Raw genomic sequence first — 25,762 nt, 5'->3', positions numbered from 1 at the left:
ATGCCTTAGTGTCCCAATTTTAGGGCAAAGAGAATCTCACATAATCCCCTGCAACTTTTTCCATGAAAGCAGAAAGTAGGGAAGGTGAGTCAGGGGTAGAATATAAAAAAACTGGATAACTTAGTAACAGGGTTTCAAAGAATCTATTTCTTTCCCCCTTTGATTCTGACTGTTTGATTTTCTCTTCCCCACTCTACTTGGTCCCCTCCTCTTCTCTTCTCCCCCTTTCCTCCACAACACCAAGCAGCTATAAAACTAAGAAGAAGTGGTAGGAAAAAGCACCTGATGATCTTGAATCAAGAGATTGGGGTTCTAGTCCTTGCCATAACAACACTCTCCCGTTGTGACTGAGAATTGCTGCTACCTCAGTTTCCTCACCAGTAATAAACAGCCTCACTGTTTGTCCTATCTGCCTCCCTGGTTTAATATGTGAGAAGCAAATGAGGTCATCTAGAAGTCTATGTCCACAAGTTCGATTGGTAAAATGCAGAGCACTATATAAATTGTTTTAGCTTCGCTACATAAGCTAGATGCAGCAGAACTGAAGTACGGGGCTGTGGAAAGTACATTGGTGTACGCCTAGAGCCCCAGAAATAACCTACGCCCAAAGAATCTTTTGTTGAGTTTCTGAACTGTTGGGACAGGTATTTGGGTGCGAGGGAGGCGTCAGTGAATAAAGTAGATCCGTCTGGGTTCTAGGAACAACCAGCAGGAGCATGTGAGCCTCAGCGGAATTTCGGCTGCCAGACTGTCGAAGAACAGCACTGCAGAGGGAGCACCCCAGATGTTCAACAGCAGCCCCGATAGCCACAGCTGATGCAGGACTAAGACAGCTTCTCGCCCCGCTTCCGCCCCGGGTCGGCTTCCCTTACTCACAGCCCTGCTTTTCTCCTCCTCTTCTCCCCCTCTCCTTTGTCCCCGCTCCACCTCTTTAGCCACCCTCCCCTTCACTAACGCTTGCCCTACCCCTTCTCCCCCCTTCAGTCCAGCCTCTGCTACCACCGCCCGCAGCTACTGCTGGCGGGACAAACCACGCTGCTCTCTGCAGCTGGAGAAGAGAGTCAGAGAGCCAGCGGGGGAGGAGGAGAGGACAGGCGAGGAGAAACCGAGCTACCAGAAGCTAAACAAGCGGGCAAGTTGGTCGGCCGGGTTCCCCATCTGCCGCGAGAGTCTGTCGGCTGCGGGGTACAGGTAAGGCAAAGGTCCCAAAGTCCTGGGTGAGGAAGGGAGACCGGGTGGAGGGAGGTGGGATGGGTGTGTCAACTCGGAATGCGAAGGACAAAGAATAGGGTATTATGGGCAGAGATAACTAGAGAGTTGTGGATAGATAGATTAAAAAAAAAAAACAACTACAACCCTGAAAGATATATTGACAATGAAAGATGGTTGATGTTGAGAAGTAAAGGGAAATAAATGATTAGAAGTAGAGATAGATGGATAGATAGATAGATAGATAGATAGATAGATAGATAGATAGATAGATAGATAGATAGATAGATAGATGGATGGATGGATGGATGCATGGATAGAGGGATGGATGGATGATAAAGACAGAAACTGGGCAATAGGGATGGGTGCGGGAAGATTGAGGCAGCGGAAACGGACCTCCTCATTTTCTTGGGAGCAGAGTTTCCAGTCCCGTCTGGGCTGAGGATAGTGCGGGTGACTCCTTCGCCTTCCTAGGACTGTCCTCTGGGTCGCCTCCCATCACATAGTGAGAGCCAGGATCTAGGAGGGGAGGACCGCGGAGGTGCTGCTGGATTCCTAAAAACAAAACAAAAAAACTAGCTAAGCCTCGGGCTCCCGGGAGAAGTGTGGAAAGTCCGAGTTCAGATGTGGAAGAGGAGAACAAGTTGCTTGGAAACACGCTTGGGAGAATTCCTGGCTGAGAGTTAGTTCCTTGCGATTTCTGAAAGGGCCTCGCGCTGCACTCGCTTCGGCTAAAGGGATAGAGTCGGACTTTTTTAAACGTAAAATTAAAACGGAGATACTTAAAAACAACAAGAAGGAGTTGTTTGCAGGAACTTTGATTCACACTTTGTCCGCGCCGGCAGAGCGCAGGCTGGGACGTGGTCTTCATTCTAGGTGTAAGCTTGGATTCAGTTTATGTATGTATTTGTTCAGGATCTCAGTCTCTTGAGGACGTAACCTTATCAAAGCGGGAGCGTGAATGGCACGAAAATTCTGTGCCTGCACTGCTGTAGATTCCCCTTTAAAGGCTTGCACAAAAGGCTTCTTAGGAGGATTGAAATAACCAGTGGAAGCATCTATTCTCCACATTGAGAGACTCGGATACCTGAGACAAGTGGAAGAGCCTATATCGGTGTTCTCCGAATGGAATAGGACAAGGGCTTGAAGTCTGAGGCGTTAACTGATTGTTAAGTCACTAACTTGAATTTCTGGCCCTGGAGACAAGGATGCCTTTTAGTAAAAGAGGATGTGGTTGATTTGGGCGGGGGGAAGAGGGGGGCGACAAACATTAGACCTCGAAGATGTTAGTGAGAAAAACCTTCAAATTTGTAATGGAGTGTAGTTGAGAAGCAGGTCAATAAGGCTTTAGATAGATAGATAGATAGATAGATAGATAGATAGATAGATAGATAGATAGATAGATGATAGAATTAGATTCAAGTAATTGTCAGTTCCTTTACTCATAACAAAATATGTTTAAAATAGCTGCTACATTATTTAGTATTTATATGCAGTAAAGAAGAATATTAGTTCTATTTCCTGGAAAAAAGAATATATTTGCTTCTCTTCCTAAAGTTCTCTCTGTAGATATGAGTTTTTAAATATTTATTGTTATGATAGTTTCTATCACTGTTTCCTGGAGGACAATAATGTGTTTTATAATTATTGCAAAGGCACAAGGTAAGAGATTATATAGAATCTGCATTTCTAAACAAGCAAAGTCATATTTCCTGACATTTTATTATGGAAAGATCATTATTCAAAAGTCTGCACATGAAATGAAGAAGACCCAGATTTGTGGCCACATTTATGGCTTTTTTATGGAACCAGCTTATGTAGTAGACTAAGTGCATAACTAGGAATCAGAAGACAGTTCAAATCCTGGCTTTGCCATGTGTAGCTCTGATCTTAGGCAAGTCAAGTGAAATCAATTAGCATTTGTTAAGTACTTAACAATGTGCCTGGAAGAAATGCTTTCCCCACCCTGGAGGATCTTCAGTTATAATGGGGAAAGAGAACACATAAAGGGGGGGGGGGTTCTTAAGGGAGAAGAAAGAAGAGAAGGTACTCTAAAAGAGTCATGGCAGAGAAAGTCCTGAAAGTCAGGCTTTCTGCCTGGAGAAGTATGAAGTCAAAGATGGGTCAGACCGTTTCCTTAAAATGGAGACTCTGGGAGAAATGAGCCAGAAAGAGGAAGAGGCTGTGGGAGAAGAGATCACTTCCAGGACTAGAAGTCCAGGAGTGGAGTGAAATTCCAGAGTGCGGAAAGTGGCGTGGTAGAGAAAGGACAAAGAATAAAGACTAAAACCTAGAGAGGAATGAAAATCACCTAAACTCTTTGCACCTCTGTTTCTTCAACTCTAAAAGGGTATTAATACTTGAAAAAGATCAATTGAGTATATCAATAGATATAGTAAAATGCTATAGAAATGCTTTATTTATTGAATTCATTACAAATTGAGCTGCAGAAGCAATCAATCCAGATCTAGCATGATTTTACTCTGCTTTTACCACAGAAGGCGAAGCCTAAAAAAGAAAGAGAGAAATCCCATAGTGCTTGAGGAATATTGTCTTGCATGTCCTGTGGGTTATGCCAAAGCTGATCAGGTTCCTTTTGGCTTTTATCATCCCATTATTTCAAGGTGACATTAGCTTGAGAGCTATAGAAATAGATGATAAAACAATGAGATCAGCCAGAGCATTTTAACCCTAAAATAATTTTACAGCCAATAAAATGAGTATTTTAGAATGTGGTTTTTCCCCACAAAACAAATTTTTAAGGAAAAATACTTTTAAAAATCATTTGAGCTTTAATGATGGGGATCTTTATTTTGGTCTTTGGGAAGAAAGCCTGTGAAAGTGAATTTCACAGACTGGTTTGGCAACAAAGGTCTCTACTACTCTTCTTCCCCGCCCCCCCCCTCCCAGGATTGTTATAAGCCTTTGGGGAATTTTAAATTGAATCAGTTGCATGCCAATGTAAAAAAAAAAAAAGATTCCCACCTGCAATGCTTATGTACTCTGGTGACTTCTATCCTGGTAGTCCATTGGTAAATAAGTATAGTGAGTATTTTCATTGTGTTTTTTTTTTTTCACTCTACAAATGAAACTTAGAAGTCTATTATTTTTTCCCATTCTTCTTTCTGAAAGATTCAAGTTGCTCTTTAATCACTGGATTCAAGCAGAGAATACAATTCTTTACATTAAAGTCAACATATTAAAGATGAGGAGAACACTAGAAGAGGCAGCCTTCAATACAAATGTAGTTAAGGAGTCATATAAACATGTATTTAAATGCTTAATTTAAAGTTTTCCATTTTGCTACTTATAATCATCTGAGAGATTTAACTATTCTATTTGAAAATCTCCATCCTAACAAACTTCTTTGATGAAGCCAGTTGTTAAACAGTTATTTCGAACCTTCTATGCCCCAGGCACTGTGGTAAGCAGTGGGGATAAAAAGAAAGTCAAAAAAGAGTCCTTGCTCTAAAGGAACTAAGTTCTAAGGTGGAGGTTGGTGGGAGGAAGAGAACAGCGTGAAACCAATTATGTACAAACATGCTATAAACAGAATAAATTGGAGGTAATTAATGAAGGGAAGAAAGGATCCTTCAGAAAGGCATCTCACAGAAAAGAAGGTTTAGCTGAGACTTGAAGGAAGCCAGGAAAGGGAGGAGGGAGAGTATTCCAGGCCTGTGAAAGTGTTCAGCCTAGAGATGTAGTGTTGTGCTAGAAACAGCAAATAGACCAGTTATCCCTGGATAGATTGGGGCAGGAAGAGGCAGGGTGGAAGAAGAATGCCAAGTAGGAGGGGGCAGTTTTTGAATGTCAAACCGAGTTTTTTGGTCGATTTAATCCTGGTTGTGATAGGAAGGGACTCGTTTATTTGAATAAGGAAATGACATGGTCATATTTGTGACTTCAAGAAAATTCATTTGACAGCTGAGTGGTCATCATGATGTCACATTATAAAATAACCCTCAACCCCCATTCTGTAGGAAGACTTTATTGATGAGGTTGTCCTATAAGCACATCTTTTGGTATTTCAGTGAGTAGATTGGGTCTAACATAGATATGTTTTGTAGAAGATTCTCCTATACAGCAAATATTCTAAAATATTATGGTTGGTAGATTTCAAAAATGATTTCATTTACTGTTGTACCCCAAGATAAACATTTTTTCTTTTAGCAATAATTTATAGCATTTACATAGTGCTTCAAATTTTGCAAAACATTTTGAAAATATTTTCTCATTTAATTCTCATGATTTAATCCCTGAATGAGGAAACTGAGGTAGGCAGTAGTTAAGTAACTTGCCAGTAAGTGTCTGAGGCTGCATTTGAACTCAAATCTTCCTAGCTCCAAGCTTCCAGCACTCTATTCACTATTCCAACTGGTTGCCCCCTTTTTTTCTTTATTAAAATTTATTTCTTTAATTAATTAATTTAGAATATTTTTCCATAGTCACATAGCTATACCCCCCACCTTTTTTTTTTTTTCAAAAACTGGGCTTTTGATTTCATTAGTATAAGAATCTTAGTGATGAAATTTCATTCAGAAAAGCAAACATGCATCTGTTCTGAGACTGGGCGAGTTGCCTAGGCCTCTGAATGGTGAAGTGACTTAAACAGGGTCACATAATCTGGATGTGAGAGACTGGATCTAAACCCAGGTCTTCCTGACCCTGACGTCAGCTCTCTATCCACTATTCTATTTTATTTTGTTTCTCAAAGCACAAACTATGTAATAAATAAGTTAGTGCCAGAATCCAGAGGAAAAAGTTTGGTCCTAAGGGAAATTTAATATACACTGTCATCTTTCTTCTTCATTCCCATTTTGTAATTCTATTTATATTTTGTATAGAATTCTCTACTATATGTTTTTCTTTTTAAAAGGACTTATTTTATTAAACATTTTATTGATGCTTTTGTTTGTTGGTTTGTTTTAAACCTTTACCTTCTGTCTTAGTATCAATTCTAAGACACGAGTGGCATAAATTAGGCAATGGGGCTAAGTGACTTACCCAATGTCACACAGCTAGGGAGCATCTGATGTCAAATTTGAACCCAGGTCCTTACAATTCCAGGCCTGGCACTCTCTTCATTGTAACCTGATTGCCCTTTCTTTTTGTTTATATATCATAATCTTTTTGGAGGGGAATCCTTTTAGTTTGAGCAGTCTTCTGCTACAAAAAAAAATAATGAAGGGAAAAAAATCTGATATAGTAATGGTTACATTTCCTAATGTAAACTTCATGCCCAAAACTATGTTTTCCACTTGGGACTTCTCTGGGTTTTTAATTTCCCCAGAGTTCACCTTCCTTCTAATGATCTTTTTTTTTTCCATTTTAGAACATTATTCCTTGGTTACAATAATCACATTATTCCTCTCCCTCCCCTCCACCCACTCTTCCCACAGCCAACAGGCAATTTCATTGGGTATTACTTGTGTCCTTGATCAGAACCCATTTCCATGTTGTTGGTGTTTGCACTAGGATGATCATTTAGAGTTTACATCCCCAGCCATATACCCCCTCGACCCATGTGATCAAGCAGTTGTTTTTCTTCTGTGTTTTTCCTCCTGCACTGTTTCCTCTGGATGTGGACAGTGCTCTTTCTAATGATCTTTTAATTTACATTGTTAAGCAATTGCGTAAATAATGTATATACACTGTTATTTTGCTTCTATTTTTTGTCTTCAGCAGTCCTTACAAATCTTCCCACATTTCTTTGAATTCCACATATTTTTCATCTCTTATTGAACAACAATATTCTATCATTGTGGATTAATTATGGGTTTTTAATAATTTCTAAGTTATCCACTTTTTTCTAGCTCTTTGTTACAAAAGTGCTACTATGAATGCTTGGTTCTGTATTAGACTTCTGTTTCTCTTTTGAGTTTCTTGGGATATATACCCAATAATGGGATCACTGGGTCAAAGGGTAGAGACCATTTATTGTCACCTTTCTCAGATAATTCCAAATTGATATAGAGAAGTTAGACCTAGAGTGTATTGAATCAATCAACACACATTTATTGAGTGGCTATACGGCATTTGGTATATAAAAAGGTACAAAGCACAATCCCTGCCTTTAGAAATGTAACACATGGTTTTTAGTTCTTTTAGCATCACCATTTCTAGAACTGTTGATGTAATTGATATAACCCCTCAGCAAACCTTGATTGTACATTTACTATGTGGTAAAAATCCCTTTGGCTAGGAGTGGGTGAAAATGATCAGCTTAATTCTCCTCTCTGGAAACCACTGAGGCTAGAGAGTTATAACTGTTGGAGAGATTATATATGATCTGAAAGTTTTTATAGGCTTGGAGTGGGAGATTTCATCTTTTCTATGTTGAACAGCAGTAGAGGGGAAGAACATTTGGAACTGAAAATAATAATAAAATTGAATTTAAAAATAAAACTACCCCAGGAAATACAAATACTGTTAAAGTATTGAAGGAAGACCTGCTACTATTGTGGTTTCTAAAAGTAGGAGAGGATTTGTCCAATCATGGTTTTACTTCATAGCACATTCATTATTTATTAGATAATATATGTTATATTATTACATCTTAATTATTCAGGTCTAGATCACCAATAAGTATTCATCTAGCATTTAGTTGCAATGTAACAAATACAACAAACATTTATTAAGCTTCTTCTGGATACAGAAGACAGTTAAACACAGATAACCCTGAATTGGGTATGTATGCTTATACATATACATTCATATTTAAACCCTTATCTAACTGTGGGAAGGGTCCATCAAGGTAGAATTTATGTTATGTGCTATGGGCATAACTCTGTAATTTCTAGATGCACAACTCAGGAATATTGTGTACATTTGCACGTGTGATCTCATCCATGTGGTTACTCCCTCCAGTAATAAAGAAGCAAAGGCAAAAAAAGGAAACAATCCCTAACTTTAAGGAACTTAAATTGTATTTTTGGGGGTGGGGGTTATTCTTCAGTTATTTCAGTGGGGTCTGACTTCATGTCCTCATTTGGAGTTTTCTTGGCAGCCATATTAGAGCAGTCTGCCATTCCATCTCCAGCTCATTTAACAGACGAAGAAACTGAGATAAGGAGAATTAAGTGACTTGCCTTGGGTCACATGGCTAGTAAGTGTGTAAAGCCAAATTTGAACTCAGGAAGAAGTCTTCCTGGCTCCAGGGCCAGCACTTTGACCACTACAGCACTGAGCTGCCCCTAGACTTGAGTAGGGGAGACAGTTTAAGATCTCTCTGTGGGATGTAAATATATTGGGGGTAGCAGCTGATTACAGTGCTTAAAGCCTATTCCAAAGTATATGCAGCTATTATAGTTAAACTTTTAAAGCTTTTTGGGGACAACACCTATTATATTTATTACTTCCAAAACTCTTCTTGGGAAAGATATTGGCTTTGTCATATGTCCACATATTTTTTTAAATTAAGAAAGCATGAAAAAATCCCTTGTCCATCCTCACTATCAAAGTGCTCAACATTATCTCCTCATAAAGTGTCTGTCCCCGTGAAGAAGTTGTAGTGCAATTCTAAGCTTTAATAGCTCAAACTGCAGGACGACGTCCCTCTATCAAAGATCACCTTTATGTATAGATACATATAGTCTTAGCATCAAAACTAAGCACTGGCTTCCTGTCGTCCATTGAGCAACCTAGTTGTCCCAAAGCTCATCTTATTGAAGGACTTTTCTTTGTATGCCTGCTACAATTTGAAAATAATTTTTGTTAGTTTTCAGTTTGTGTGTGTCTACATACAGATGTTTAGGTGTATATATGCACATCTGTGTATACACTACACATTCTCTGGGGAGAGGGTAGCCCAAATGCCTTTCCTGAAATCCCTTGATGGATGTAAATTCACCGCCTATCAGTTGGGTTCATTTCCTTTTGGATAGCTCTAATTGGTCTTTTTACATCAAATTGTTGTCTGTCCTGGGTTGGCTCTAGTGCTACACTCTAGAGCTACAGAGAATAAACCAAGTTCTTTTTTTACTTGACAATCATCAGCATACTTAAGGATCACTGTGATGTCTTCTCAAGGCTCTTCTACAGGTCAAATGTCTCTAGCTTCTTCTACTGATACTCTAATGTGATATGGGAGTACCATCATGTTTTCTGGGTGATATTTTTTGATACTTTATTGCATTGGATTATAGAACTGCCTGTACAGAAATTTTCTCTACCAATGCTGATTGGGAACTAGATTATAACTTACAATCTAAGAAAATTTATGAGAGCACTGAACCATTAAAGGACTTTCCCATGATCTTATAGCTACTATGTGTTAGAGTCAAAACTTGAACCCAGGTTTTCCTGATTATGAAGATGCCCTCCATGCATACTGTCTCTCTGGATAGTAAAATTCCTCTTAAAATATGATACCAAGACCCTATATAGTTCAAATATAAATCCTTAGGAACTAAATTAGGTCAGTTTTAATATATCATTTTTAACACATTTTTAGTTTACATAGTTCTGATTTCTCCTATATATTTGAACTCCTTGAATATCATCAGATCTAGCAAATCCAACCATTTGGATAGGCAAAAAAAATGAGATATTTTGCCTAACATTCCCTTTTTAGATCTTATTTATTACTTTCAAATTTCCTAGTTCAAGTTGGATATTAGACTTTATTAAAAGTATTTTGCATGAGATTTTAATTTTATACTGATTTATTCCTTTGCCAGTATCTTATATCAAAGTGTCATTTTAAAATTTGTCATGAGCTAACTGGTATTGCTATTTTTTCCCTAATGCAAACACACACAAATGTTTATTTTGAAAAGGAAAAAAAACCAACTTGGAGCTCTGTGTGTTTTGCAAACCTGGAAGAAACATCTAGCAACTTGAAGATTCTTTAAATGGCAAAAATCTTAGAGCCCCGATTCCTAATTTTTAAAAAAAATCCATTCACAGAAAAGCAAAGTATTATTTCTTTTGTTATAATTACAGACAAGAAATTAGATTGAAATTGATGACTTCTCTTTTGAGCTGAGTTGAGGTAATTTACTCCATGCAACAAATCTCAAATTATTTGTCAAAATGGGGAAAGAGAACATGTGGGCAATATAAAAATAAATTCCAACTGGTTTTGGTAAGAAGATGCACTTTCAGCTATGGGATTATTCTCATTTCAGAGAGTAGTTACAGAATTGGAGGCTCATAATAGCCCTTGGATGTTCTCCAGTCTACCATTTTATAGATGAGGACAGTGTCATCCAGGAAGCATACGTAGGAACTGAAAAACTCTGGTCTCTTGGTCTCAGTCCATTGCTCCCAGTTCCATCAGGCAGGGAAATTGGTGTCTTTTGTGAAGATGTCACACGATTGCTGAAGTTATTGTTCTGAGGGCATGCTGTCAAATTTGGGCTCATGAATAGAGACAACTGGTGGCAGAATGCTTCTGGCTTCCTGGTCAGTTTACGTATTCACCATCCGAAACATCTGGATGAAAAGAGCTTTCCTTTTTGGTTTACTTTCCTCAGTGTCTAGGAAGCCATCTTGCACATGTTGTTCAGTCATTTCAATCATGGCTGACTCTTTAGGACCCCATTTGAGGTTTTCTTGGTGAAGTGGTTTGCCATTTTCTACACCAGCTCATTTATCAGATGAAGAAATTATGGCCAACAGGGTTAAATCACTTGCCAAGATTCACACAGCTAGTAATTGTCTGAAGTCAGATTTGAACTCAGGAAGATGGGTCTTCCAGACTCCAGGTCAGACACTATCCAGTGTGCCACTTAGAGGCTCGCTGTACACAGTAGGTATTTAATAAAGGCTTGTTGAATTAGATTAAAACCTGAAAATAGAATCAAAGGCAGACAAGATCGAAACAAGCACTTTGTTCAAAGGATTTTTAATAAGAAAGCTATTTACATATTCCTATACATTACTTAAATGAACAATACCTTTTCTATATAAACTATATAAAAAGGTGTCTCATAACAAAGCTATTTACGCATTTCCATAGGTTACTTATATGAATAATTCTTTGTCCATTCAAATACAAAGGATTTTTTCTAACAGAAAACCTGTTATATAAGTGCCTCCTCTGATCCTTGCCCATGTAATCATCACCCATTGTAAGTCATTCTCCCATTCTGGATATCTCATGGTACTTTGAACCTCTCCTGCTCACTTACCCTTTATGTGGTGGGTGCATATCTTATCTGCCCTGGTACATAAGAACAAGAGGGCCAGGACTATGCCTCATTCACTTTTCTACCCTCTAACAGGTAACACAATATCTTATTTAACGTGTTGCTAGTATTTTATTAAGCTAAGTCGAAGGGAGAAAACCTAATTATTTATTGTCTGGACTGTAGACAGAACAGGGAAGTTGAATTAATTCTTCTTTTGTTCTTCCTTAGGTTCAGTCCAACTCCAAACATCCACCTGAAAAAAATTCCATTAAATTTCCTTTCCAATCCAAAATAAAACATGAAAAAAGAAAGGAACATAAAAGAAGGAAAGCAAGGGAAGGAAAGGAAGGGAAGGGAAGAACAAAGAGAGAGAGGAAAGGAGAGAAGATCTGGAAGGAGGACAAAAGTGGAGGGCGTGTTTGCTAGCATCATCCTCTTTGTTTCCTCTCTAAATTCAAACCATTGGAAACATGATTTCTAGTAAAATTCCATTTCAACAAAGTAAGTTGGGCATCTCATGACACTTACTACAAAAGGAGGCTTTGTGTAAGGCATTGAACAAAGAGAAAATTAGAAACGGTCCAGGGAATGAAATTATTTCTTCAGGATCTTCTCTTGGAGCAGAGAGTCATTGGGAATGAGGGGAGAAGGCAAAAGACCCCCACATGATGCATCTTCTTTATGAGACTCACCAGTAGAGTTTGTTCTGGTGGTACATAGAACTCTCCTTCATTCCTGTAGTTAAGCTCCCCTGTGGATCATTAGCTTAGCTGATTCCCGTGTTCATACCCTAGTTAAAACGAACGGTTCTATTCCCCATTGTGCTTACTTTGGGCAAGTTAAAATAAGCTTCTCCGTGACAAACATCGATGTGTCATGGAATCATAGATCTAGAACTAGAAAGGGCATCAGAGACCATTTAGGCACCTGCTTCATTTCGTAGATGAGAAGACTTGCCCACTATCACAAAATTATGTCAGGGATAGGAAAGTTAAGAGAAATACATAGACAATATGCCCCCCCCCTTTTAAACCCTTACCTTGTGCCTCAGAATCCAGATAAGTGTTAGGTCTAAGGCAGAAGAATGTGAAGGATTAGGCAACTGGGGTTTAAATAACTTGCCCAAAGCAGTATCTGGTTAGATTTGAACTCAAGTTTTCCTAACTCCAGACCTGGCATTCTATCCATTGAGCCACCTAACTGCCCCAAGCTTCCTTTTTTATCTTTTAAAGGTCAGCACCTCTCCTTCCCCTCCTTACTCCAAAATGGGAAAAGAGGTGAAATTTGACCTAATTGCAACCATGCTCTAGGCTCACAGATAGGTTCTCTGTTCCAGTACTTGTTCCGTTCATTATTTCCCATTTATCTTGTATGTACATGTATATTATGTGTATGCATATATCTATGTATTTCTGTATATTTATAAATAGGGCTTTCACGTTCTCTCCTCAAATCCAGTGTGAGCTCTTTGAGAACTTCCTAACGTTGGCATTTCTTTGGGTATTCAGCACTGAGCATAGCTCTTGGCATACAGTGGCTGCCTCATCATGGCTTATTCACTGACTAAAGGGAGGAAGAGCTAGAGGTGAGAGGGCAGCAGATTCCCGTGGGCCACACTCCCTTCTCTAAGTCCTTATTTCCAGTCTCTTTCCCCACATTTTCATTTTGCACCCCTCTCCCCAGCTCAGCACACTTTTGCCCTGACAATGCCAGCATCCTCACCTCAGACTCTCTTCCAGCATGGGCTGCCCACCTGACTAAACAAGCAGACTCTGAGAGGGCGTTTTTTCATTTTTCTAGTGTTTGTTCTGGGAGGCCCTCTTTAATAGGAGACCTCAGGAACATGGAGGCTCCGTTTTAAGAGCATTTTCTGCTTTTGTTTCCAGCATGACTGGCCTCCAGGAAATACCTGAAGGTGAAAATGGGGTGAGACCACAGAGAACAGATAGTTAGGTTGGTATTTACCTGCAACTTCAGACAAGAAAGGAGCCCCTTCCTTTCCTGGATCTCCAAAGAACTGCCTCCAAGTGGCTCCAGTCAAGTACAATTCCATGGAGAACCACTATTGGATTAAGGTTTTGAATCTTCTTTTAAAAAGCATCAATGTTGCCATGGTACCATTCCAAGAAATCATCCGAATGGTACCATTTATGCCTTTTTTACACCTCCATGTAGAGGAGTTCATCAAATCTTTTCCTTGATGTCAGCTTTTGCTAAATTTCCCCAAAAACAGAACACGAGGGCTCTGGTCTGCTAAGATGGTAGAAAATAGCACAATATTCAATATAGAAAGGGACAAAAAAAGGAAAAATCTATCCAAACACATTTTGCCTACTATATTGTTTTCCAAGAGTCAGCTAAAACCTTCATGACGGACTGAAAGGGCAGCATAGTGTGATGGAGAGATCACTGACTTTAGAATCAGAAAACAGGTAAATATCAGCTCAATATTAGGAGAAAATATGGTTACTTTGAGATGTCCCAAAATAGAATGGACTACCTAAATAAATAACTGGACCATATAGTTAGAGCATGGACAGCTAGGTGGTACAGCATGAATACAGTGCCATGCCTAGAAGCAAGAAGACTCCTTGTTATAAGTTCAAATCTATCCTCTGACATTTATTAGGTGTGTGATCCTGGGCTAGTCACTTATCCCCATTTGCCTCAGTTTCTTCATCTGTAAAATGAGTTGAAGAAGAAAATGGCGAAATCTTTTCTTAAGTATTTTTCCATGGTTACATGATTCATGTTCTCTCCCTTCTCTCTTCCTTCTCTGCTCCTGAAGCTGACAAACAATTCCACTGGGTTAAGCGTGTATCATCACCCAATACCTATTTCCATATTATTCATTTTTGCAATAGAGTTATCTTTTAAAACCCAAATCCCAAATCCTACACCCACATAAACAAGTGATAAATCATGTGTTTTCCATCACTGTTTCTACTCCCATGGGCTTTTTTTTTCTTGATGTGGATAGCATTTTTTCTCATTAATGCCTCAGGATTGTCCTGGATCATTGCATTCCTATTAGTAGCAAAGTCTATTACATTTGATCATCCCACAACGTTTAGCTTTTCATGTACAATGTTCTCCTGGTTCTGCTCATTTCCACATCAGTTCATGCACTCCAATATCTTTGTCAAGAAAGCCCCAAATGGGATCACAGAGTCAGATACAACTGAACAACAAAGATTTAGCTGAGACTTAGAAGATTACAGATTATCAAGTCCAACCCTTTTATTTTACAGATGAAGCAACTAAGACCTAGAGAGGTTAAAATGAATTCCCAATGGTCAAATCACCATTAATTAGAAAGTAATAATAGTAATTAGTGAGTACATTAGGAAGAATTTGAATCCAAATCTTCCAACTCCAGTTTGCCATGATGCCTCTAATAATGAAAGTGGATGACTGGAAGTCTTCTAACTTTAGGCTTGATTTGAGGGTTCAAAGTGGGGATTTGGGTATCAGGAAGAGGTTGGATCAAGTTCTCTGATCCCTTCAACTCTGAAAACTCATAATTCTTTTCTTGAAATGAACCTAACAATCAGTTTATTTAACCCAACACAAACCTAGTACAAAGCAGGCACTCTAGAGACCACTGTAGTCCTGTGCGGTTCGCCAATACCAGCATTCTTTGCAGTCCATTTGTCAGTCTAGTTTCCTTAGGATCATGGAGGAAATGGACATGGAAACTTAGAGGAGGAGAAACATCTGGCTTAGCCTGGGAGCTAAGGGAGGTACTTATATACATGTGCTTTGAGCTGAGCTTTGTTTGAGTTTGTATCTGTGGACAGCAAGGAGTTGAGGTAAGTTTGCTCTGATCAAAGGATTTTGATTTTCTGATATGACAGTTACACAAAATATTGTCTTCAACAAAAAGTGTCTTTTTCAGTTCTCAGCTCTACAAAAACCATTTTTTTTTTCAGAGCAGCTTTAAGTCTTCCTTTAAGCAAAGAGGGAAACAAAATGAACTCTAAATCAAAGACCAAAGCTAATTGCACCCAACTGTTGAAGCCCCCAGCTGCCTCAACCACCAATATTATTTATATTTTTGTTTTACTGAAAACTAAGCCTTTTTTAAGACGTAAAAATCAATTTTATTGGTAGGCCTGAGCTTCTTATTTTTAAAAATCAGTCTGAGGAGCAGCTAGATGTCTCAATGGATTGAAACCCAGGACTATAAATGAGAGGTCCTGGGTTCAAATTTGACCTTCCTAGCTAGGTAACTCTAGGCAAGTCACTGAGCCCCCACTGCTTAGCCCTTACTCCTCTTCTGCCTTGGAATCAATATATGGTATTGATTCTAAGACAGAAGGTAAGAGGGATTTTTTTTTAAAGAATCAGTCCGGGACTTCCAGGTACTATTGATCTCTATACTTGGGTAGGAGAGTTGAAACTCATAAGCTAACACTACTAGACTTGAAATCAATTTCAGACTTCAAAGTCTTTCCTTGATCATCATCCCTGATCACATCCTGCAATAACTCCCATTTTAGAATCTGACCTATATATTCAGAGTTCTAAATCATCTATCCCAAACTAATTTTATGGGACTTGCCCAAAACAAAAAAGTTTAGTCAATTCGGCAAAGTTGGGATAAACCTTATTTATCCTATTTCCGTTTGGAAATGCCAATCAAAAATAAAAATTATGAAGGGATTCTAAAATTACTCCCCCCCAAAATATTCACATCAAGATGAAGCAATGGCTTGTTCCGTCAATTATTATATTCTCTTATTCAGTCTAGACTGCCACAATCAGACAGAAAGCTCTAGAAAAAAATTTCCTTTTTTTCCTTTTCTTTCTTTCTTTTTTAAACACTTAACCTTCCGTCTTGGAGTCAATACTGTATATTGGCTCCAAAGCAGAAAAGTGGTCAGGGCTAGGAAATGGGAGTCAAGTGACTTGCCCAGGGCCACCCAGCTGGGAAGTGGCTGAGGCCAGATTTGAACCTAGGACCTCCTGTCTCTAGGCCTGGCTCTCAATCCACCGAGCTACCCAGCTGCCCCCCAAAATTTTTTCTTGCATGTTAGTGTAAACCTAGAAAACTAAGTGGGCTTTTTTTTTCTGGGTTACACATGTATTGTCATGCAAAATATATTCCCATATCATTTCATTTTTGTAAGCATGTAATCTTGTAGAACCAAACCACAAAACATATATCCAAATAAACAAATGATCAATCATATGTTTTCCTCTGCATCTTTACTCCAACAAGTCTTTCTCTGGAGGTGGACAGCATCCCTTTTCCTAAGTCCCTCAGAATTGTTCTGGATCCTTGTATTGTCATTCGTAGCAAAGTCTATCACATTTGATCATCCCGCAATAGTGTAAAAACTAAGCGTTTAAAACCCATCCTGCTCACACATTTACATCCCCTCGAAACAGCAGCAATGATACCATCAAGAACAAAATCTGGAGCTCAAGTTAAAACCAGTATTGAAAACAGACCCAGAACTAGGATGGGGAGATCAGGGCTGTACTCCAGGGCAGTAATGGGAGCATCCTTCAGCAGTGGAGAAACAACAGCATTTCACACTTAACTTGCAAAAACAATTAGTTAAAATACAAAAACAGGAAAATGTGTTGAGATTTGTTATTGCATGTTAATTGATAAAATATCTTTCTAGTGAAAAAATAAAATTAAATGCAAAAATAACTTCTGATTGGCAGGAATAAGCTCTTCCTCCTCTTCCAACACCCATCTGCCTCCTACCCCTTGGTCTTGGCAACTGTGGTGTCACATCAGCGTCCTGGGGTGTTGGTTTCCTTTGACTGAGGGTGCTTTTTCCAGGGATTTTTTTTTAGTACTTACTGAAGGTATAAAAAATCTTGAAAAATATAGATCAACTAATTGAACTAGAACAAAGCTACGACCTAAAACTATGTTCATTTCTGGGTCAGAATTGAGCCAACATGTCAGTGAGGTTCAAGTTCCTGGTTTTCACCCAAATGGGTCTTGAAGATTAGTTCAAAAGCTTCAGGACTCCCAAGTAGCCACTGTTCACAAAAGGGATGCCCCAGTTTCTGTGACTTTTTTTCTGATATAAAAATAAGTTGTCAAAATAATCTGTTTTTACTATTGCTAAAAAAAAAATAGTTATATTGTCTGTGAATGGTTGTGCACATAGTAGGTCCTCAAATGAAGTTTGTTGTCTTGTGGGATTGAATGGCCTTCTCTGTGGCCCAATGCCTGGTTCCAACAGGCCCAGCCTGGTTTTTCTGAGAGCTGGACACAAGCAATCTTGTTCAGCCCGTGATGGCATATTCTTTTCTTGGCTGTTAGTGTTGTGAGTTACCAGAAGTACTTTTTGAGTGCTGTGACAGCCTCATAAAATCAATGAAGTGGCAAACATAGGATAGTGTCTTATGGGCCAAGGACAGATTTTTTTAGTATTGGATTTTTTTTTTACCTCAAGTATTTATTGCATTTGACTGTTTACTGGATTGAAAGAATGTCTTTTGTAAGGTGTCAAAAAAAGATGAGGAAAGACAACCTTTTATATTCTATTCATATAATGTTAGCTAAAGAGTATCCATGGGTTCAAATCCTGCTTTGCTGCTTTTTACAGTATCAGTGAAGCATTTATAGAGTCAGACTTGGGGCAGAAAGAAGCCCACTTCCTTCCTTTTACAGAAAAGTGACTTCCCCATGGTTAGGGGCAGAGATCAATTTTGAACCCAAGTCTTCTAACTGGTTATTCAACATTCTTTCCACACTTCTTCCTTAGAAAAAGATTTTCTTTGCTTGCTTTTCATGTTTTAAAAAAAGTAGGAAGCCTTATATCTTCTACTATTTCTGCTTGCCTTTAGGTCTTGCAAGAGGCAGTAGGGGGAAACCGAGAGCAATGGTGGGGGAGAAAACCACTAGTGTTGGGATCCTAGCTTGTGGAGCCGTGAGGGATCTTAGAAATTATCTTGTGCATCTCTGTCTTTTGAAAAATGATGAAACCCAGAGAAGGAATGGCTTGACCAAGATTACAAAGATAATAAAGAGCAGATAGATCCTCCATCTCAACTGAAGCATTCGTATTCCAAATGCAAGCCCCATCCTTCTTTGAGCACGAGACTGTGGTGTTTGGGGGAATTGTTTGCCTGCCTCATGTCAAAATGGAATTTGGAATGCTGAAATCACATGCGTGGACATCCTTCTCTGCCTTCTGCATTCTTCCATTACCTTAGGCAAGTTTCAAACCCTTCTGAACCCATTTCTCCTTCTCTAAACATATAATGCCAGCCAAACCCAGGAAATGTAGCTCCTCCCATCAAAAGTAAACATTGACTGGAGCTAAACTATTACTGAAATAAAATGGCCAGATTGGCATAAAAAAAACAATTAGCAAAACATGCAAAAATTTACATGAATTCTGCAAGTAATACAGTAATACAACCAAAGGAGGATGGAACCAACTGCAGTTGCAAATCATGCAGCAGCCATCCCAAATGTCTACGAAATAGAATAGTTTGATGATGTGGTAAGAAAGAGTACTAGTGAGTATTTGAAAGGAAGGGGTTGGAAGAAAATAATAATGCATTTGGGAGTGAAAAAGGTAAAATGGAACCCACTTACAATAAAGAATTTCTGTGGAAGAAAAACCCCAGAGCTTCTTCGTATAAGGGCTCATATAGCAGAAAAGCTAATCGGAAGAAAGAAAAACCATTGCTCATGAATTGGAAGAACACTCATACCTGGAAACAAAGGTTGATATTGTAAAATATCTTAGCTCCACTTCCAGTTAAGTGGGCATCCTGAAGGCCCAGCTCTCCCCCATCAGCTCCCCTTTTCAGCAATGAACTAAAAGTCTTAGGGCTGCCCCAGAAAGAGAAATGATCTAGCCATCCTAAAAGAAGCAAAAGGCAGCTCCTGTCCATTCCAGGCGACACAAAAACATCTCCAGAATCAGGCAAAGGTTGATGGAGAGATTGAGGTAGAGAAGACAACAGAAATCACGATAAAGGTAAAATTGGTGGACGCAGGAAGGGACCACTAGCAAAGAAGAACTCTTAGCAACTGGTCTAAGATAGGGAGAGGAAGAATCCAATACAAATACTGCAAATGGATGCAAACCAGCCAGCCCTTTCTACAATGAATAGAAAACCAAAGCCAATTCCTTAAGTCAATCAAAATACAAACCAGGGATGTAAAGAAGGTCCAACTATGTACTCCTCAGAACACTATAGGAGCAGGTTCAACTGAACACCTGTGTACCAGGGTCAGGAGGAGTATGCAAGAATCTTGAGACCAAAGGAGGATGGAACCAACTGCAGTTGCAAATCATGCAGAGAGAAAGAGAAAGAGACCAAACTGGGCCTAAACCACTGTGGGCCTCCAGGGCACTGAGGAATTGATGCCTAAGGTAGATGATGAGACCCAATACAGGCCACCCAATCTATGGGCAGCAATAGCAGCATCTATATTACAAAGGGAACAGGAGCAAAAATTAGGCCAACCCAATCCACCCAAAAACTATGGAGGGAAATTCCAAATCACACCAAAAACCAAAGCTGAAAATAAGAGTAAACAAAAGCAAATACAAAGCACAATTTATAAATATTATGAATTAAGACAAGCCTAAGTCTGGAAAAAGAATAATATCACAATAACTAGAAAAAGAGGGGGTGGGGGGAATGACTTGGCCATAAAGACTAAAAGAATTGAAGGAAGAAATAAATGTGGACATTATTTTTAAAAAAATCAGTGATAAAGGAACTAAATGCTTTAATAACACAAAAAATAGAAGAAAATCAAAAGATTGAAACATTGGAAGAAATCATAAGATATCTACTATCAAAAACAACTGACATGGAAAATATTTTGAAGAAAGATAATTTATGAATAATTAGATTTCCTGAAAATCATCGCCAAACAAAAAAATCTGGACACCATTTTTCAAGGTTTAATAAAAGATTGACCAAATCTGTTAGAACCAGAAGACAATGTAAACATAGAAAATTGTACCAGTCACCTCTTTCAAGAAACACCAAACTGAAAACATCCAAGAAGGCCACAACTAAATCCAGAGTTTCTAAGTCAAAGAAAAAGTATTACTAGCAACAAAAAGGAAGACTTCAAATACCAAGGAATCACAGTCAGAATCATGCTAGAGTCAAAAGCAAAGTAGTCATTGAAGAAAATAAAATTTTAGAATGTGATATTCCAAAAGACAAAAGAAAAAAACTTGCCATCAATAATTTACACTGCAAAACTAAATATAATCCTTAAAGGTGGGGCAGGTGGATTTTTAAAAGGATAGAGAGCTTCCAATCATTCCTGATGAAAAGACTAAAACTGAGCAGAAACTTTGAAATGCAGTATCAAGTCAAGAGAAATCTAGAAAAGTCTGACATTTGAACAATTGAAAGGGGTTTAAATGATGAAGTGCTAACATTCTGATAGGAGAGGAGATAAATGTCCCACCAGAATCCTATCTTCTGAGATCAAAGAAAGAGTTAAACAAGACAAACACAGAACCTATAGTTTTACTACACTTTCTTGGTTTTAAAAAAAAAAAAAGAGAAAGGAAAAAATGAATGCTAGAGGGAAAAATAAGGAAGGAGGCAGCACTTTGTTCTCTTAATTGCAAGATCCAAACAAAAAAAAAAAAAGCAGATAAGAATAGGAGAAATGATAGTGAAAGAAGGCATCATATGACTTCACCCTTCCCCAGAGAGAGAGAGAGAGAGAGAGAGAGAGAGAGAGAGAGAGAGAGATTGGTATAGAAATGTAATAAACTAACAAGTCAGGGAAAGATAAGCAGTTTAAGAGAGGAGAGTTAAGTGGATAATAGTCACAAACAAATTGGAATTTTAGAGAACTGATCAGTTCTCTAAAATAATAAACCTATTATTATATGAGTAGATGCCAAAAAAAGCTTTTGACAAATACAATACTTTTATGTTAAAAAGAGCATAGAAATCATAGAAACAAATAGACATATCCATTTTTCCTATGTAGGATATGTCCATTTGTCTGAAACCAAGAGCTAGCATTCTCTGTAAAGGAGAAATACCACAGCCCTTTCCAACAAGATTAGCAGTAAGGAAAAGATTGTTATGATCACTATTGTTACCCTTGTCAACTTATTTGATATAGTTTTAGAAGTGCAAGCTAAAACAGTAAGACAAGGAAAAGAAATATAAGATATATGTGTAAATAATAAGATTTTCATTTTCTGAAGATATGATAGTTTAATTAAAGAACCCTAGAGAGTCAATTAAAAATTATTTGAAACAACCAGGAAAATGTCAAAATATAAAGTCAACCTCCCCAAAAGAAACCTTTCTGTAACCAAGGAAACCAAACATAGAGATAGAAAAATAAATTCTATGAAAAATTACTACAAAATATCTAAAATATCTGAGTCCACTTACATACAAAGGTATTATACGAACACAACTACAAAACTATACAGAAAAAAAAGAAGACAAGTAATTAAAGATGAATTAATTGCTTATGATTGAACTGTACTGAAAGCGACATTGCTTCCTAAATTGATTTACGGTTTTTGCCCAATGAAACTACCAAAGGATGACTGTATGAAATTAGATAGAATTGGAACATAATTCAAGTAAAGGACCTTGAGGTCAAGAACCTCAAGGAATCCAATGAAAAGGAGTGAGAAGAAAGGAGGCTTAGCATGACCAAATCTCAAAGCAATTTCATAGTGTTTAAAAAAATACAAAATTGATGAATGGATGATACAATGTATATGGGATCAAGAAGCAAGTTTGATAAACCCAGTTATCATTGGGTTATTAAGGTGTTGGTGGAAGGACTCCCTTTAAGCAGTCTAGAAGAATTAGGCTAAGGTCAACATCTCGCACCTTGTACCACAATCAACTCCAAAAGGATACATGACCTAGATATAAAGGTCAATTATAAACAAATGAGAGGATCATAATTCACAACTATGCATAGGAAAAGAGCTCTCAGGGATAGAGAGGAAGATAGGAGACAAAATGAACACTTCTATTACATAAGATTGGAAAGATTTTGATAAACAAACAAAATCAAAATAATTTAAAGAGAAACAATTAACTGGAAAAACTCTTTGAAGCTGTAGGATAACGATGACCAAAATACATAGATAATTCATCGAAATAGATTGTAACTAGAACTGGACACGATGTTTCTCTACAAACTTCATCTGAGCCTCTTCTATCCACTTTCTTCCGTTCGAGTGGCCTCTTCCCCTAGGGACTCGTCATCTGTCCTCTTCCTATTCTCAATGACCAAAACCTGCTTTTGGAAAAGGTTCTGATGGAGTGTTTATACATAAGAGATGGTCAATAAATACTTGTTGAATGACAATGAACATTTAAGCGGCGTTGGCTCTAGGAGAGGGTAGTCTAATGGGAAGACTGTTGGGCAACTTTGTCCCAGCTCCGCTCTGACTAAGATGCCTGACACGGGGAAGGTCATCTCACCGCTTGGACCTCCCAATTCCTCATCCTTCAAATGAGGAGGCTGAATCAATGAAGTCTGAGGGCCTCTTAGACACGGACATTCTGATTTTTCTTTGAATTTCCAGTCATTAAGTGAACTTTGGGAATGAATCACTTTGTACCCTATTAAAGGAATTGCAGCAGAACGATCTGCCCAGAAATCACACCGTGTCCAGGTAGACACACAGTGACTTTGTCAATGCCAGAACTAGTACCTCTGGAGAGCATCGAGCCATCCGGGACAGAAGCAGACTCTTAAAGACCAAATCTTCCCTGGCTAAAATCGGGCTGTGGCTATTTTGAGGCTCTGTACAAAGCTGAAAAGGACTCCTGGCTAGAATTTGGCTTCACGGAAGCCAGACATGATTTCAGACGCTATTTGGTAGGTAGCCTGACAGACCTGAACAGGATTTTCCATACTCCCCACCCAGGGAAACAAAAGGAGTTGCCGTATTATTGGCGGCATAGGAATATGTGGTCTTGTTAAATTATGGGCTGTGCGAGTGTCAGACTAGAGAATCAGACTACCAGGCTTCACGAGCAGGAACGTGAGGGACCCAATTTGTTTTCAACTTGGGCATTTTTGTTTCTCTGTTTTGGTTTCCTCTACAGAATTTGCCCCTGTGCTCTTCAATACCTTCTCCACAGCTCCACAGCTATTAAATACCTTCTCCATGTCACTTTTTACTCTTTGGAAGATGTGTGTGTGTGTGTGTGTGTGTGTGTGTGTGTGTGTGTGTGTGTGTTATTATGTGTACTCTGGAGGAAAGTTGGATTCTAACATGAATCTTCACTTTTTGTAACTACCACGTGCCTAATAAGACAGTAATAACTACACATCCTAGCCGGCTAAGACCCTCCGGTGCAAAGACCCCCAGCAAAGCCCAGGTTAACAGAAGCTCATCGCTGATGTATAAAAAAGTCACTGTTTTGGTTCACATTCCTAAAATCAAGTATTTTGAAGTGGTGGGATTGGCAGGATGAACCCCACGTGCTCTAGGGCTGTGTGGATCACCACCGTCACTTTGTAAAGCTCTCTTCAGCCTCCTGCTTCACTTACTCTCATCGTGCTGAGATCTAGAAAAATTCAGGAAGGTGCTCATACATGTCCTCATTAATCAATAAAAGTTCCTGTCTTTAAACTTATCAAGTAAGCTCAGAGAGTCAACTTCAGTTCATTAGATGTCTTTTATTTAATAAACTAGAGAATCTCTTCTAAACAGCAGTTTTCATCACTCTATATTAAATCTCTTAATCTCCTGGGAATAATTGACTATCGTAGTTCCTGAAATGTAATTTTTTAACAGGGAGGTCAATAATAACAAAGATATTCACTTAATTACATCAAAAGGCATCTCAACTTCTTACTTCTGAAAATCCACCCCAGACTATTGAATTCATTCAGAATAGGAAAGACCTTCCCAAGAGTCCTCTTCATCCTCTTTGCAAGATAAATATTATAAGGGGCAGCTGGGTAGCTCAGTGGATTGAGAACCAGTCCTAGAGATGGGAGGTCCTAGGTTCAAATATGGCCTCAGCCACTTCTTAGCTGTGTGACCCTGGGCAAGTCACTTGACCCCCATGGCCTAGCCCTTACCACTTTACACAGTATTGACTCCAAGACTGAAGGTAAGGGTTAAAAAAAAAGATAACTATTATAAGGGGCAGCTGGGTATCTCAGTGGATTGAGAGCCAGGCCTAGAGATAGAGAAGGTCCTCTGTTTAAATCTCACCTCAGGCACTTTCTGGCCATGTGACCCTGGGCATGTCACTTAACCCCCATTGCTTACCTCTTACCACTCTGCTGCTTTGGAACTGATATATAGTATTGATTCTAAGATGGAAGGTAAGGATTTTCTCTTAAAGATAAAAGTTATAATAGTTTTATAGATTCTCTTTATACTATAATTTCTCTCTTGAAGGAACATGGCATTTTTAGCTTTTCTCAAAGCCCTTTATCTTAAATGTCTCCCTCTAGACTCATTCCCCATAAAATCTTCTTTATGTTTCTTTAAAATAATAAATATCAGTTCTCAAAGGAAAGAGGGCAGTGAGGAGGCTAATTGGACAGAGTGCTTGGCCTGGAGTCAAGAAGACTCGTCTTCCTGAATTTGAATCTGGTCTTGGACACTTACAAACTATGTGTCCCTAGACAAGACACTGAACCTTGTTTGCCTCCTTTTCCTCATCTGTAAAATAAGCTGGAGAAGGAATGGCAAACCACTGCAATGTCTTGGCAAAGAAAAGCCAAATGGGGTCCCAAAGAGTTGCCCAAAACTGAAATGAATGAACAGTAACAAAACAGGAAAGGAATTTTTACTTACTGTCTTTTTCTTTGTCTCCTCCATAGTTGATCTCATAAGTCAGAATAAAACTTAGACATCTCAAACTGGATGTCCATTAGACATTTTAATCTCAACATGTCCAAACCTGAACTCATCTTTCCCCCTAACACTTTCACTGCCACCTTCCTTGTTACTGTAGAAGGTAACAACATCCTTCCAGACCCTCAAGACTAGGAGACAACCTCAAAATCTTCCTGGACTCGTCACTCTCTCTCACCCCTTCATATCAAATCTGTTTCCATGCCCTATCAATTCCACCACTGTAATGCCAACCATCAAGTGCAAAATGCACCTTTTGGCATTCAAAACCTTCATAATCAAGACCGCTTCTACCTTCCCAGTCTTCCTTTGCCTACCTCTCACATGCACCTGTTTGATACAGTGACACTGGCCTCCTAGCTGTTCCACAAATAAGACACTCCACCTCTGGGCTCTGAGCATTTTCTCTCACTTTCTTCAGCCTAAACCACCCTCTTACCTTTTCTCCAACTACCGACCACTTTGGCTTCCTTTAAGTTTCAACTAAAATCCCTTCTTTTACTGGAAGCCATCCCCTGCCTCTCTTAATTTTCATGCCTTTAATTATTTCCTATTTCTCTTAGACATCGTTTGCTCTGAACATGT

At 38.7% G+C, this 25,762-nt stretch overlaps 1 protein-coding gene across 2 annotated transcripts in view; it reads left to right on the top strand.

Annotated features, from left to right (window-relative positions):
* The first annotated feature begins 692 nt into the window (after window positions 1–692).
* ADGRG2 (adhesion G protein-coupled receptor G2) overlaps window positions 693–25,762 on the top strand; it is a 178,984-nt gene continuing 153,914 nt past the window's right edge. The window contains exon 1 of one of the 2 annotated variants that reach the window (XM_007500817.3): window positions 693–1,191. The gene's annotated coding sequence lies outside the window, so the exon portion shown is untranslated. The remainder of the gene's footprint in view (window positions 1,192–25,762) is intronic. The other variant, XM_056808693.1, reaches the window with a different exon arrangement.

This window comes from Monodelphis domestica, chromosome 8 (assembly GCF_027887165.1).
Source record: "Monodelphis domestica isolate mMonDom1 chromosome 8, mMonDom1.pri, whole genome shotgun sequence".
NCBI classification, from domain to species: Eukaryota; Metazoa; Chordata; class Mammalia; order Didelphimorphia; family Didelphidae; genus Monodelphis; species Monodelphis domestica.
The sequence above is the reverse complement of the archived record's forward strand: the minus strand, read 5'-3'. Positions and strand labels throughout refer to the sequence as shown.